The sequence below is a fragment of the Centruroides sculpturatus genome, unplaced genomic scaffold (assembly GCF_000671375.1).
Source record: "Centruroides sculpturatus isolate CEXI.00-Female unplaced genomic scaffold, Cexi_2.0 scaffold346, whole genome shotgun sequence".
Classification (NCBI taxonomy): Eukaryota; Metazoa; Arthropoda; class Arachnida; order Scorpiones; family Buthidae; genus Centruroides; species Centruroides sculpturatus.
The window spans coordinates 239,113-254,115 of NW_019384533.1; the positions used below are offsets into that span (position 1 = coordinate 239,113).

Genomic DNA, 15,003 nt, shown 5'->3' on the forward strand with positions numbered 1-15,003 from the left:
GGGAAACTGGAGAGAAAGCGTAAAAAGTGCTTTTGGTGGCGCGCACCACACCGTGCCAAAAGCAAGTGTCATCATCTCGTTTACGTGCCATTAAAGTATGCTTAGACTTAAGATCGTTCCACATAACCGATGCCACACCGAAATTTCCTGGCGGTAGGGTATCGGTACGTTACAATTCGTATGCTGCACCAATTTAAATTTGGCATTTAAATTTTTAAAACAACAAACACCCACCTCCGTTTGGCCGGAGTGACACGCGATAAAGGCACACTCCCGAATCTCTGTTAGCATTAATAAATAGCGTAGTAAGATAATTAATAAAACATTTCTGGTTTCGTAAGGTAGAATCGACGTTTGCATTAATAAAGCAAAAACCCGAGTGTAAAGTCGTACTAGTTTGCCGATGGTGTCTTCCATCTTTAAATTAATTTATTGTACACTTTTACAAGTCGAGGGGTAAACGGGCTCCGGTTTTGACCCGACGCGCTTTAATATGATATATATTTAGGACGTTCCTTCCTCCTTGACCCGAAACGGTAGACGGGAAGGTTAAAGGTTAGCAAAATTCGCGACCGTATCGACGATAACGGGGCCACACGCCGACTCCACTTTTTGCGAAAATAAATTCTGCAAAACTAACACCATTACGCAATTTCGCGGTCGCGCGTACACTACAAACGACACGACGACAGAGACACCGGGCGTTTGAATTTGAAAATTCGAAACAATCGTCAACAATACGGAGGTCATTCCCTAATCTTATCCGTACGCCATTGATTGTAAATAAGGGTTATCTACGACTTAACACGGGAATACATTTTTCTAAAAATGCACGTCGGGAAGAATAAATCACGCGAAAGTTTAGCAAATTATTTTTAAAAACAACACCGGTTCGAGTGTTGTAGAACAATTGTTTCGAGAGGGAGAGGTTTTTTAAAATTGCTAATTTTAGAAATTACACGCTTTAAATAGGGCACGTGTGTGGTTTAATTGTTACATTACGTAGATTTAGAGTATTCCCTCGCGTTGTTCTGTTAATCCCATCTACGACTTCTAATCCGTCTATACTCCATCCGCCATCGTTAATACACACAAAAAGTGACATATTTCTTCGGTAATAGGTTCCTTCCCCACACTTTAAGGACACGTGATCAGAGAAGACCATTTGTCTTTTTTTGATAAGCGAAGAAAGGAGTGGGGTAAAGAGGCTTTTTTGTGTGTTGTGTGTGTTTGGCCAGCGAGAACGACCTTTCTTTTTCGCTACACCCACCAATTGGAGCGAACTGGTTTCTGCACTGCTCCACCCTCCTTTCATTCACGGATCGGTAGCCTCTAAATAAAAAAACAGAACACCAGCCCAAGTGTAGAAAAACACGGCAAAATAGTCTCACTTGTGTGTTAACCTTCTGTATTATAGTGTTTTTAGAAGTCGGTCCATTAATTTCGTGTGTTTTTTGAAATTTCGATTTCCCTTAACGACAAAGGGAGACGATAACACGACTGCACGATTGTCGGGGGGTGGGGGCGGAAAAGAATTCAGGAATTTGCAGAGTCCCCTCTCTTATCACGAAGTAATCGGAGAGTAGATGCACGACTCGATCAAAGGTTGCAAACGGGTAATTTGGCTCGACGCCATTTTTCCGCTCGGACGTGACGACGACCTCGAACTTCCGACCCCCTTTCTGGACGTTGGGAATTGCAGTTTCTTCCACGAGGCCCCTAATTTGCGACCCGTCGACGTGACAAATTACGTAAGGTTGCGGGTCCGACGGCCGCGTAACTCGATCGTGACGTCATTCTCCACCTACCCGACTGGCTACAGGATCCTGTTCTTTAAAAGGGGGGTCCTGTTATGGATGGTTGTTTGGGAAATGACCTTTTTTTTCTTCCAGTTTAGATGACCGTCACGAAGCACCGACCCGTCAGTTCTTCCGTGACGCTTAAACGAGAAGAAACAGAAACGAATCGCTTCCCCTTTTTTTACCCGCGTTATTTTTAATGCCGCTTTCGACGTGACATATTTTCGAATTAAAAGGAGTGGTACAGACATACTGACCGACGCACGAAAACTTCACGCTTAAGTCTACCGTTGCGGAACAATTACTTTAAGTGATCGAGATTGGTACTCGAGTTACGGATCGGAGAAAGAACGGCTGTTACGCTTCGAAATTCAATAAAAATCCGTCGATTTTTTGAAATAATACCCCCATTTTTTAGATTTCCTCTCCGTCTAGGTGTGTAAATATTGCACGGGGGAAAGGTTAATAGCCAAGTGACATATTTTTCGATAACGTAACAATCGCGCATTATTGGCTCGTATCCAAAAAACACCGAAAAGTCATTTTCTCCGGTGTTACGCTCGAACGAACACCGGCGTCTGACAATATTTGAACCTCGTTTTTTACGCAAGTAATCCATTATAAGAGGACAAAAGCTCAATCGCCGGATTACTTAACGAAATTTCTTTCTTTGGACGTTACGCGCGCGTGCACGTATACGTAACATATCGCGTGCGGATTTAAGTCCTGCCAAGTGTAAAGGCATTTCCTTCGACACGTGTTTTAGAAGTAACCATTCTCCTGTATTTTAGCATTTATTACGCTTTAAGTTACGCCGTTACGAAGATATTAATTACACTTAGAAAATTATTTACCAGTCTAAAAATAGGTGGTGGGTCTAAAGGTGAAAAGTAACCTATAAAAAAACATGGCAGTTGGTTTCACTTATGGACTGGGCGACGATAAGGACGTTTAATTAATTAAGATTAGATGAAGATAAAGGTGGCAACGTACAGGATCTATTCCCGTGTTTTACTGGTTCAAAAAACACACTACGGAATCGAAGTTCCTCGACCGCGCGTGCAGCAGGTACAGTATCGCTTTAAACAGAGACCCGTTCCCATTGTAAGAAAGCGGATTCAAAAAAGCTCGTTCTCTACCCCATTTTTAGGGTTCCGGCAGGGGGAAGCTCACAATAAGGATCCAGGAACCGGGCGGTTTGCGCCGGTCCTTAAAGTGTAACAGCTGCGATGGGATGTGGCATCGCAACTGTAACGACGAGGCACGACCGTGAGGAAATGTATAATGCGATAACAATACATTATTATTATTATTATTTATTATTATTTACGCATTGTTAGATGAGTTAACCGGTTTTTTTAACGTTCGTTTTTCCAGAAAAACGAAGTTACCAAGGCAAAATCAATTTTCTAACGTCCCCGTTCTTTGTGTAACAGAAATCCAAGCCGACGTATGGAATTTCAAACATAATTAAGTTTAGTGCTTCTTTTTAGAATTTAAGTTACGTTTGAAATTGTAAAAAAGGGCACTCAACTTAATTAAATTTGCTTAAGAGTTAAACAAAGGTGTTCTGTCACGAATCTTGTAAAAAAAAAAAAAAAAAAAAAAGCTATCTAACAGTCATAAATGAACAAAAGTCATGTTTCAAACACATTGATTTACATTCAAAACAAATAACAGTAATACATGTAAACAAAATGACACATAAATTATAATTATTATACAACCAATTTTGTTTCATTATCATTCAGTTTTACTTTTATTTATTTATTATTTTATATAAATGTTTTATATTATATATATTGATTTTCAGGTCAATTGAAATATGTACCATACTTCAATTGATCTGAAAATCAATTTAATATTTTAATAGTCAACATTTTAAAAAATCAATAATGTGAATATATGTTTATTTAGAGAAAGTAGAAACAGATCATGAAGAAAAGATGTATATAAAAAAACAAAAACTAAGATTCTTGACTGATGAAAAAAATAATTTACATAAGAAGAGAAAAGAGAAATAAATTAAATATGTAGAGAAAATAAGATATAATTCAGATTCTAATGAATCAATGAGTTTAGATAAACATTCAAAAACAAATCAGAAAATTTCAGAAGATATACAATATATAGGTAAGAATTTGATTGCTTTCAAAAAGATTATGAGCAAATAATATAAGTGGACATAAGAGCATTTATTCACAAGATTATTATAAAAAGGTTTTACCCATAACTCAATTCTGCAATTTAAAAAAAAAAAATTAATGTTAAACTAATCAAATTTTACATTAAAAATAAATTATTAAATTATTTTCATTAAAATTATGACAAACATGATAAATTAAAAACAATCCAAACATCCAAACCAAGTCATTGATGTCAAACAAAGCATACACAATCGCAATCAAAATCAAAGGTTTAAAATATAAAAAATTATTATTTTCATTTTAAAATAGTTTCAACAATAAAATGTTAAATTAACCAACATATATATATATGAAATAAAATTGCACATTATTTCCATGCTATATGCAAACTGCCTTTATAAAAAATTTCTAATTACATAATATATTCAATTCAATTCAAGTTTATTAGCGTAATTTGGAAAAAACTCCAGTTACAACAGGTACATTGGGTTACAAATACTAATTACATAATATAAGTAACCAAAACTATAAACTTTCAACTATTTACGTACAATTTTATATTTCAATATTAATTTTTATAATTATTATTTTGTGTAAAAGTAAAATTATTTCATTATTTATTTTAGTTTTAAATCCAAATGAACTATTAATAATAAAAATGTATATTTCCAATATCATCAAAGAATTCATGATGATAAAATCTCATCATTACTTGACTCTTTATTTTCATTATTAAATTATATTTAATGATAAATTTTATTAAAATATTAACAAAAATTAAATTTTATATAACATTACTTATAATATTTATATTTTAATAACAAAGAAACAAATATAGTTAGTTTTTTAAAAATTAATTCTAAGAAAAAAATTAGGCAGATAAAAGTAATTTAAAAATTTATAACCAGATAAAAAATAATTTTTTATCCCATGGAATTTTACATCTTTTATATTGTAATAAAAAAAAAATTATAGAATCAAAAATACGTTTGTGTTTTTTTGAATTTAAATCATAATTATGGTATGTAAAAATCTTTCTCGGCTATGTACATGTCATAACATTTACATTATACTTTTTCCACCATTAACAATTTATTTTTATAAGCATTGATATCCATGATAATATTATTGAAAAATTCAAAGAAAATGATATTTTAAATCTATCTTTAATTTTTAAAATTAACTGTAACAATAGTTTTTAAAATTTTGAAACTACTTACCAGTATAAAGTATACCATCACTACCTCGAAATGGAGAAGCAGCTACTAATTCTGAAATTGTGAATGGCAGCTTCTTAAGTGAATCTCGCCCTTCTCCTGTTCCATAAATATACAATGATCCATCTTTTGGATCTGGTAAAAATGTTGGTCTGTAATATTTTCAAAATTTAATTTGTTATTTAATAATAATAATAATAATGTTATCTCATATAACCTTAATTCATAAATTTAATTTAAGCATTTAATTTACTTACTTTCATATGTAAAAGAATAATTTAAGTTTCTTAAATGCAGTTAACAATAATTCACAAAAACAACAAAAGTGTAATTTGAAATTTCAAAAATGAATTAAAAAAATCCAAACAATCCTACTACTAAAGTGAAAAAAATATATGAAGCAAGAGTATTCAAACAGAGTAATCAAAAAAATATAATTTGAAATAATTTGACTATAGCATATTATTGATTTGTAGTTTGTTTAATTTTTATCATCTTATTACAAGCAATTTTTACTTTGAATGTAGAAGTAATTTGTTTATTAAAACTATTAATGTAGTCTCTTTTGTGTGGTTCAATGTTCCATAACAACACATGCCTTTTATTTCCCTATCCATACACTGTACATGTTTTGGCAAAAATAAACTATAACTGTAGTTATATATAAAGAACATGAGGCAGATTTAAAATACAATAGACCTAATTCCCCATTCTATGATCATTTACTACCCACAAACTGTAAAATAGATAAAAATAATATTAAAATTCTCACCTTTGAAGAAGACAACATATCAAATGTTTGAANATAACATCATGGATGCCATAGGCAATATTGGCTTCACTTGGCAAGAATTAACTGATAAATGCATGAACAAACTGTGGAAGAAGTTATGGCTGAAGATATCCAAGAATTCTCAACGAGAAGAGCCTATCGCTGTATCATTAGGTTGACCAAATTGTCAACCTAATTGATACAGCAGGTCTAGATGTAGACGAGCAGGATATTGAGGAGTTACCACAGGTTTCTGGTCAGAGCCTTACCAACGACGACCTTTAAGAACTGGCAGAGCAAGGAATTCACATAGAACTGGAAAATAGAGATTCTGAAAACAAAGAATCCAAATAATTTCTCTACAGATTTCCTTAGTAAAAATTTGGTAATGATAACTGAAATTGTTGATCAAATTGTAGCGAATGATCCAGATTTTGAAAGGAATGCAAAAGCAAAACGAGGCGCTTTGGATGCGATCTCCTGCTATTGGCATTTACTTAAGGAAAGAAAAAAGTGACAAATGAAACTTCATGACTTCATTGCAAATAAACAAGAATTTCAGAAAAGTCAGAACCTTCATCACAAAAAATGAACTTTACATTTCTGTGTGCATATGTTTATGTGTTATTTAACATATATTATTATACAAATTAATACAAAAATAACTTAAAATTAAAGTAACATTTGTTTATTTTTGGTCACATGTTCCCCTATCCCTATTTACTCTATGTTAAAATGACCTTGTTTAACACTGTTTCGTTTAGTGCTTTGTCGTCTAGAAATGCTTCTCCCACGTTACGCGGGTCTTACTGTATATTTTCTAACTTGAGGTTCAAATTTTGTTGTCGCCAGGTAGTGCTATACAACACTTTGTTTACACAGACACAGACACACACACAAGAGACCATTTTGTTTAGACCCATTCTCTTACCCTTGGGTTACACTAAAGATAGTGGTAGATTCAACTGCATGTTTTATGTACTGTACATCTAGTGCCTTTGTAGTCTATATACCTTGAGTTAATAAAGCAACATCCTATTTAATAATTTATCTGACTTACTGCCACTGACTGACTTAGTTGATGATTTTGCATTACACTAGAATTCATAGATTTTTTTCCAATGACAATTAAAACATATATATATTATATATATATACATCATCATCATCAGCATCAGCTTATTCTAATTATACCATTTCAAATTACGGTATAGCCTCCCTTACATAATCATCCTCTATTTGTGCCCATGTTTGCCTATCATTTGCTTCTCTCCATCATGTTGTGCCTACTTGTTTCCTTATGTCATAGTCCTATCTTAAGTTTGGGTCTCTTGATTCCCTGTGGATACCACATCATAATTCTTGTAGACCATCTGTTGTCAGTCCTTCTTGCCAGATGTCCTGCCCATTGTCATTTGAGAGATTTAATTCTCTGGATCACATCAGTTACCTGGGTTTTCTGCCTAATTCACTCTATTCTTTTGTAATCTCTCTTGGTTATTCCTAGTATGCTTCACTCCATTGATCTCTGGGCAACTTCGAGTTTTGCTGTTATTTCTTTAGTGTCCAAGTTTTTGGACACTAAAGAAATATATATATATATATATATATTTTTTTTTTCCCCTTAAATTAGGACTTTAGCTCCATTCTCACTGAAATTATGTTCTATCAATTTAAAACATTCTTCCCATTCTTCTTAATTATTTTCTTTAGTTGTTTTCGAAACCATGTTTTGCGAATATTGGACTTCGAATTCACATTTGAGTTATAAATAAACACTTGGCTTTATTTCCATCATTTTAGTTGATACGTGACAATAGCACATTTTGGGCATAAACCCCCTCATCAGTCAACTAAAAAATATATATACAATTTTTAAAACATTACATAAAATATTTTACAAACAGTATTAAAATAACGTATGTTTCTTACCATATTCATTTTTAATCTGTTATACATACAAGGCCTTAATTGGTATACACAACTTATTTTACAATAAGTGGAGTAATTTCATTAAAAAATTTTTTATAAATGATTTTCTTATATATTTTTCACAGTATCCAGACCCCTGGATACTGTCAAAAATATATAAAAAAATATATAAGAAAATCATTTATAAAAAATTTTTTAATGAAATTACTCCACTTATTGTAAAATAAGTTGTGTATACCAATTAAGGCCTTGTATGTATAACAGATTAAAAATGAATATGGTAAGAAACATACGTTATTTTAATACTGTTTGTAAAATATTTTATGTAATGTTTTAAAAATTGTATATATATTTTTTAGTTGACAGATGGGCTTTATGCCCGAAACGTGCTGTTGTCACATATCAACTAAAATGATGGAAATAAAGCCAAGTGTTTATTTATAACTCAAATGTGAGTTCGAAGTCCTATTTTCTTTAGAACAAAATTGCATTTAACAGATACAAATCAATGCACTTCTAATGCAGGGTCTGTTTATTATTTGATATAAAGTGATTCAAAAAGTCAGAAAAATATAATAGTAGTTATAGTATATAAAGAATTATGCAAACTCTTTATATAAGTTAATAAGAAAGACAATGGCACATAAGTTAATGACTTTTAATTGTTAGAATTGTTAACAATGCATTTAAATAGAAAACAGCTATATAAAATAAACCATTGGCAATTTACTGCAAAAATAGTGAAGAAAAATAATTAAATATTATTATTGATTTGTATTTTGCATCTTGATTAAATCCTGTTTGTGTCCTATATTCTTATTTAATTTTTTTTAATATAATTTGAGATTTAAAAAAATATATATGTACATTTTTGCACATTAATCAAAGTTACTGTTTTCCACACTGGTCAAAATTTCTTTTAAAATTTAGAATCCTATCATCATTTCCCAGGAGATTCTACTTCTCCCAAAAGTTATTTCATTTCTTTTAATTATTTTTTGAAACTTTAGTTAATTTAAAATATTTAGGCACAGAATATATTTAAATTACATATACTGTAAATTCTTTAATTAAAAATTTAATTATAATGTTGTTATATTGAAAATTATTTTTTCAACAAATGCTAACAAATAAAACACACATTAATGCTCAATATAATAAAAAATACGAAAAAAAATATTATATTAAAAATTTGTTTTGAGTTATTTATAATAAAAAACTTCAATAAGTTCTAATATAATATCATCAGCTTGTAAAAAGTTACTTGAGTTTAATATAGTTTTTATTTACAAAGTATTCAATTCTAAGCCAATTATTATTGGCTTAGAATTGAATTATTATTAGCTTAGAATTATTGAGCTGCAATTTGACAAAATTGTAAACCTATAAATCCCACTGTCATCCATCTGTCTGTTCTGTCCTTTCTTAATCTCAAGAACAGAGTTAGATAGATGAAAGTCAAGACCAGATATGGAAAGCTTAGGGGCAGGAGGCCCCAATTAACTACATATGAACTTCTGATTTGCACTGAAAGTCATGTTATTTTAATTAAAAACTTTTTCCAACAGGAATTAGATAGATGACCAGCACAACCTTATTGCTAGCAGGAAAGTATGATGTACAGGGACAAGACACTACTAATTTGAGGTGGAAAGCATATAGTTTAAATAAATTAAAAATATGATTAAAAATTGAAGCCCAGCATTGTGACAATGTCACAATAAATAATTGCATGTAGCAAATAAAAGAAAATATAAGATCAAAATTTTAAATAAAATTTTCATTAAATAAATAAAAAATATTGAGTGTTTGTGATTTTTATGAACTGCTGATGGTGCAAACAATGAAAGAAATGACTGAAACAAAGAATTTTTTTTTAAAAAGTTGTACTTATATTTATTATATTAATATTAAATAATCGTTGGCCATGTCAAACTTATTATTTTTACAAAAAATATTGATTTTAAAATCCAATAATACAATATTTTGATCATACCAATAATGAGACCAAAGCCACCATCCCTTTCATTATGAGCATAATTGCAAGCCAAAGACCAGTCCACTAACATTTAAAAAAATTAAAACATTCTTTAATGGAGTCTGAACAAACATAAAATTAGAGTATATGTGCTTCTGAGCAAGTTCCCCTATCCTTAAATGCACAGCCAATCCAAAAAAATATAACAGAATATACTGTTGGACTACAGAATACTCCTGGACATATAACATTATACTGCACACAAGAGTCTTGGTCAATCTTAATACACTTTTGATACAACATTACAAACTTTTATTCAAGGTATTGTTATCCAAAATGTGTTTATTGGTGATTCTTCTAATGAACTAACAAATCAATAAAATTTTCAAGTTTCACCTTAAACATTGCATCAAGCACAACCTTTTGCATTAAACTGACAGGCATTATGAGAATTATCTAATTCCAACTACATATAGAAAATAATTTTGAAAATAATATTGTACTAAATAAATAAGCTCCTTGGGATCCTTATTTATTTATTTGTTATGCATAATTACATAGAAAATATTTCCAGCAAATCTTTTACCTGTTCAATTGCAATATGAAGAAGAAAAAAACATGTTCAGTATGAGTGCATTAAAGAATTTTTCAACAAGACAGGAGGAATTTCCTATTTGAAAATCTGGCACATTGCCCCTATGCAACAGAATAGTATCTTAAATAAAATAAAAATTTAATTTAACGTGGCTAATGGTAATTTAATAATAATATAATATAATAATAAAAATAATATAATAAATAAAATATAAATACAACTTTTAACAAAGATGAAACTTTGCTTCAGTCTTTCTTTCCATTGTTTTACACCATCTGCAGTTCATAAAATCGCAAAATGTGATTTTATGAACTGCAGATGGTGTAAAACAACGGAAAGAAAGACTGAAGCAAAGTTTCATCTTTGTTAAAAGTTGTATTTATATTTTATTTATTATATTAGGATAGTATCTGTAGACTTATACACTTCTAAGAATATCTTGCCACTTTCCCATAAGCATTTAAGAAGCATCCTCAGACATTTACCCTTACTCCACACCTGTAAATATCAAATGCTTGCAACAACTAACAATTAAGCATAACGTATATTCCTACTGTATAAATAAATGAGGATGCATGCACAGAGAGTGAAATCATTGCTAACTCAAAACCAGTCATTTGTAAACTTAAATTCCTCTTCAATTAATAAAGTTAAATTGTTTTTATTTTGTGATTTATAATTTTCATTAATTTCATTTTATTAATTTTATTGTAAATACAAATTATTAATTTGTCGAATATCATAATTATATTTCTGATTATTACAATGACAAAAGAATTTATAAAAATTACCTGTTCTTCCAATATATACAACATTTTCATCTCCAACTGGACAAACTTTATCAGTGCCAGTCATTGATAAAGTATCAAGTTTATCACCAGAAAAGGGATCAATTGCAAACCATGTATCAGTTTTTTTACCTGAAATAGAAATTCCAAATTAAATAAATAACCAAAATTTTNTGGAATTTCAAACATAATTAAGTTTAGTGCTTCTTTTTAGAATTTAAGTTACGTTTGAAATTGTAAAAAAGGGCACTCAACTTAATTAAATTTGCTTAAGAGTTAAACAAAGGTGTTCTGTCACGAATCTTGTAAAAAAAAAAAAAAAAAAAAAAGCTATCTAACAGTCATAAATGAACAAAAGTCATGTTTCAAACACATTGATTTACATTCAAAACAAATAACAGTAATACATGTAAACAAAATGACACATAAATTATAATTATTATACAACCAATTTTGTTTCATTATCATTCAGTTTTACTTTTATTTATTTATTATTTTATATAAATGTTTTATATTATATATATTGATTTTCAGGTCAATTGAAATATGTACCATACTTCAATTGATCTGAAAATCAATTTAATATTTTAATAGTCAACATTTTAAAAAATCAATAATGTGAATATATGTTTATTTAGAGAAAGTAGAAACAGATCATGAAGAAAAGATGTATATAAAAAAACAAAAACTAAGATTCTTGACTGATGAAAAAAATAATTTACATAAGAAGAGAAAAGAGAAATAAATTAAATATGTAGAGAAAATAAGATATAATTCAGATTCTAATGAATCAATGAGTTTAGATAAACATTCAAAAACAAATCAGAAAATTTCAGAAGATATACAATATATAGGTAAGAATTTGATTGCTTTCAAAAAGATTATGAGCAAATAATATAAGTGGACATAAGAGCATTTATTCACAAGATTATTATAAAAAGGTTTTACCCATAACTCAATTCTGCAATTTAAAAAAAAAAAATTAATGTTAAACTAATCAAATTTTACATTAAAAATAAATTATTAAATTATTTTCATTAAAATTATGACAAACATGATAAATTAAAAACAATCCAAACATCCAAACCAAGTCATTGATGTCAAACAAAGCATACACAATCGCAATCAAAATCAAAGGTTTAAAATATAAAAAATTATTATTTTCATTTTAAAATAGTTTCAACAATAAAATGTTAAATTAACCAACATATATATATATGAAATAAAATTGCACATTATTTCCATGCTATATGCAAACTGCCTTTATAAAAAATTTCTAATTACATAATATATTCAATTCAATTCAAGTTTATTAGCGTAATTTGGAAAAAACTCCAGTTACAACAGGTACATTGGGTTACAAATACTAATTACATAATATAAGTAACCAAAACTATAAACTTTCAACTATTTACGTACAATTTTATATTTCAATATTAATTTTTATAATTATTATTTTGTGTAAAAGTAAAATTATTTCATTATTTATTTTAGTTTTAAATCCAAATGAACTATTAATAATAAAAATGTATATTTCCAATATCATCAAAGAATTCATGATGATAAAATCTCATCATTACTTGACTCTTTATTTTCATTATTAAATTATATTTAATGATAAATTTTATTAAAATATTAACAAAAATTAAATTTTATATAACATTACTTATAATATTTATATTTTAATAACAAAGAAACAAATATAGTTAGTTTTTTAAAAATTAATTCTAAGAAAAAAATTAGGCAGATAAAAGTAATTTAAAAATTTATAACCAGATAAAAAATAATTTTTTATCCCATGGAATTTTACATCTTTTATATTGTAATAAAAAAAAAATTATAGAATCAAAAATACGTTTGTGTTTTTTTGAATTTAAATCATAATTATGGTATGTAAAAATCTTTCTCGGCTATGTACATGTCATAACATTTACATTATACTTTTTCCACCATTAACAATTTATTTTTATAAGCATTGATATCCATGATAATATTATTGAAAAATTCAAAGAAAATGATATTTTAAATCTATCTTTAATTTTTAAAATTAACTGTAACAATAGTTTTTAAAATTTTGAAACTACTTACCAGTATAAAGTATACCATCACTACCTCGAAATGGAGAAGCAGCTACTAATTCTGAAATTGTGAATGGCAGCTTCTTAAGTGAATCTCGCCCTTCTCCTGTTCCATAAATATACAATGATCCATCTTTTGGATCTGGTAAAAATGTTGGTCTGTAATATTTTCAAAATTTAATTTGTTATTTAATAATAATAATAATAATGTTATCTCATATAACCTTAATTCATAAATTTAATTTAAGCATTTAATTTACTTACTTTCATATGTAAAAGAATAATTTAAGTTTCTTAAATGCAGTTAACAATAATTCACAAAAACAACAAAAGTGTAATTTGAAATTTCAAAAATGAATTAAAAAAATCCAAACAATCCTACTACTAAAGTGAAAAAAATATATGAAGCAAGAGTATTCAAACAGAGTAATCAAATACTTATATAATTTGAAATAATTTGTATAATTTAATCATATATATAATCTAACAAATTCATATAATCCTCTTATAATAGATAACATTCTTCTTTTTTAATGAAATTTTTAGTCTATGATTTTTGATTTATGACACATTGTAACATTCACTATAAATAGTAAAACTTTCCTATTATAATAAGAAATTTTGTAATTTTTCTTTTCAGACTTCCTGGGGATAAAACTCTATTTATAACAAAACTATATTGTTTAATTTTTGTATGCATTTTTACAAACACATCTATATCTGTAAAGTTAGGGATGTCTGTATTAAACAATTTCTTTTATTTATTAGTTTGGATTAGTCAGACAACATTATTTATATAACTAATTATACATTTAAATTGAGGTCAGTGGAAAAGTGGATAGTGATAAAGTTTTTTTCTTAAAAAATACAAAAAAGTATTAATTTAAAAATGAAAGAATAATAAATGTCAGTAAATTTATAAGTAAATATATCTACTCATTTATTGAACTTAATAAAATTAATTTTTAAGCAATGTTTAATTTTATTACTAATATATACAAGTTACACTTTGTCACTTATACCACTTTTCTACTGAACAGTCAAATGTTCTTAGTATTGTCATAAATATTTTAAATTTTATCTAAAATACTTAACAAAAAAATATCAATTAAACTCTCTCTTATTCTATTTTTATACTCTTTTTTAGTGATCAGAATTACTTATTTCTGTATATTTTTTGATTTACATAATAAATTTTTATGATATTTACATTAATTAAAATTACAGCTGATACTGAAACATTTAATCTTATAAAATAAAATTTTTCAATTACCTTTTAGTTAAATTCACAGGTAAATGTAAAACAGGTGCTGAAAATTAAATGAATTATTAATACATCTGTTTTATATTAATTTATTACTATTATTTATTTAATTAAGGAGAAAATGTTTAAATAAATACAATAATTTCTTACAAAACATATTCAAATTAAATAAATTTTTCTCATGTTATCAAACAAGCATAGATTAAAAATAAATAATCAAAATTGTTTAATTTTAGGAAAGTATCTGAATAAAACTGATTATTATCTTAAACATACAAATACATTGCTGGATTAAGGAAAGTAAACATCCAGATCTTGCGACATCATGGTTTTAGAGAAGATTTTATTCAAATCTTCTGTAAAACCATGACGTCACAAGATCTTGATGTTTTACATTTATGTTCTGATTTAAATTATAACTGACATTCTATTT

At 28.0% G+C, this 15,003-nt stretch overlaps 1 protein-coding gene and 1 long non-coding RNA gene across 2 annotated transcripts in view; both read right to left on the reverse strand.

Moving 5' to 3' along the window:
* LOC111623093 (serine/threonine-protein kinase/endoribonuclease IRE1-like) overlaps positions 1–15,003 on the reverse strand; it is a 65,829-nt gene that overhangs the window by 34,747 nt on the left and 16,079 nt on the right. The window lies entirely within an intron of this gene.
* On the reverse strand, positions 13,313–14,675 carry LOC111623108. The gene is made up of 2 exons (XR_002756390.1): positions 14,580–14,675; positions 13,313–13,465 (listed from the first exon to the last, which is right to left on the reverse strand). It is a non-coding gene; the product is annotated as an uncharacterized LOC111623108 (long non-coding RNA).